Source organism: Numida meleagris, chromosome 2, assembly GCF_002078875.1.
Source record: "Numida meleagris isolate 19003 breed g44 Domestic line chromosome 2, NumMel1.0, whole genome shotgun sequence".
In the NCBI taxonomy this organism is placed as follows: Eukaryota; Metazoa; Chordata; class Aves; order Galliformes; family Numididae; genus Numida; species Numida meleagris.
In genome coordinates, this window is record NC_034410.1 from 89,229,665 (window position 1) to 89,232,304 (window position 2,640).

Consider the following 2,640-nt stretch of genomic DNA (forward strand, 5'->3'; position numbering starts at 1 on the left):
CCAAACAGGGAAAAGTTACAATTTTGTTCTTGAACAGTCCCTGCGCCATAAAATTTCCTTGAGAATTATTTTCTATTTCTTTTACAGTCTAAATGTTTTGATTTCCGTGGCAGTGTTTTCCCATGAGGGGTATCTTAAAGAGATCTGGTGCCTGAACCGAGTGGGATGAGATGATAAAATGTAAGAAACTGGAACATGAGAAGTTTGAAACTCAGCTGTGAAAATGTTTATTGGATAAATGTTTACTCTGCTACATACTCATATTTATTTTTCTTTTGAACCTTTGAGTCTCCTTACTGCTTCAATGAGACAATTAATTCTCTTTGGAAAACATGACATGGTTAATTAAACAGGTGAGAGAAACTAGTTTCTCAACTGTCTGGAGATTCAAAGATCCAATTGCAATTTACAGAGAATATATTATGGTTGTCAACATCATGTGAATCCCAGCTTGTCTGAGAATGATAAACACAGGGATATTGTAGAAGACGCCATTTAGAAACCTGAGATCTTACTCACTGAGGCCAGCCCTCTGCTGTGCTGGGCGGCTGCAGCACACGCTTCACTTTCCGTGAACTGATTGTGCTTCATCCTAAAAATATGTAAAGATTTTTCCCTTTTTCTGTCTGCTCCGCAACCATGCTACACTCATGGATAAGAATCAGATTCTGAGTGCTGTGATCATTTTGTAGGCATTTGTTCTTGTACCCAAATTGCTTCAGTGACACCAAGAGGGGCTTGGAGGCATGCTGAAGGACAGGCAGCAAACCCAAGCCATCATCAGCATGGCTTGGGAAAATAGAACTTTGGCAATGTTGGGACAGCATTATACAGAAGATACACTTAGAAAGTGTTGCAGAAATTGCCAAATTAAGGCTGTATAAATGCGTCCAACCTCTCTGAGGCACAGAATGCCACTTCCTCTGTATTCACCTTGCTCCAAGAGTTACATGGCCTTGACCAGCTGGCTTCTTGCAGCTCCTGTAATCTGAACATAGGTTATTAATAGTTTTGAATAGCAGGGAACAGTTAACTACAGAATATACTATCTGTTGTACTAAGGAAGTTAGTGCAGTTGGCTTTATTTACAGCAGGAGAGACTTACGCATGACGAAAAGGCACTGATCTGGGTAGAGAAGGAGCATGAGAATGCTCTGGCAATGACCTCTCTCTACTACATCAGGCAGTAAGATGTGCTCTCTTTTGCCTCTCATTAGTGTCTGCAGACTTTCTTTCATGGCTTTGCACGCAGACAGATCAGGCAACTATGTGTAAATTCTTTAAATTTGGTCATTGTTCTAATGCATGTTTTATTTTACTGTATTTAAAGTGTTATCTGTAGATGAGCACTACTGTTTGACCAACTGTTATGTTTTCGTAAGGTTGCTTAGGTCTCAGTTATCTGTGGAATGCTCCTATATTCCTTTGGGCAGTCAGCGCATAACTCACAATTATCTAATTTTCGGGGAAAAATATTTCTCAGATCACTTTTATGCATCTTTTACATAGCTGTTAAGTATTATCAGACATAGATATTCACTTCAACCCCACCACATCTGCAATTGTGGTTGAAAGTAAGAGGTTCTCTCTATAGCAACCAGCGCATGTTCGTTTTTTTCCTTTTTTTTTCTAGTTGTTTTAAAATACCAAGAGCAGATTTGTCTCTCAGATTAACAGCAGTTTTGTTTTTCTGATTGATTTTTTTCTTGAGAGTGGATAAAATCTTGCTGTTTTTCCACTACACGTGTTTCAAGACCGATCTGATTTTAACAACTTTCTAAACAAATTTGCCGATTCACCTCTTGTTTAGAAATTATTACTGGATCTTCAGGAAGCAATATGCTTCAAATGAATCTGGACAGAATTAAGGACAATAAGATGTTTACTGCAGTAGAGTCTTCCTACAGAGCCTTTAGAACTAATTCCAAATGCTTACATGACTCTTAATTGGATAATTCTTGCCTGTTGAATTTCTTCCAGCTTTATCCTATAAGGCAATGCGTGTCATGATTTCAGAGTCACTCGCATATCTATGTATCCCTATTTTTCATCTATATGTGTAAACAGCTATTTGCCCATGCAAAAGGGATCCTTAGATGTGCAAATACCTGATCTTCTGCATAAATGTTATGCAAGGAGATCTGCTTACAAGAATGACTACATGAAATACGGACATGTCTGAAATGAAATGAACTGAAATACAATTAAATACAGATCTGTATACATGAATGATTACATACACAAAAAGAGAGCCTTTAACTCTGAAATTGAGGGTTCTGTTTTGTATCATCTCTTATGTTGATTGTATTTCTTAGCATGTGTAAAACTATCTCACTAATACAGTAGTTTTAGCAGTGAACCAAACAGATTTACCAACAAAACCTCTAAGCATGTGCTTAACTTTACTGGAGCTTGAGACCCCAGCAAAGTTAAGCACAAGCTTCAGTGTTTTTCTGAATTGGACCCACAGTTAGATCCAGCGGTCTACATTTTTTCAGACTTCCCAATTCCTGCTCTGCAAGAGAACTGAAAGTCAATGGAAAGAGTTTACAGTGAGTGCAGCTTTAAGTGTTTTCAGGAATGTTTTGTAGCCACATTTCTTCTGTAGTCCAAGCTAATCTGAGTAAGGGCTGAGAAATT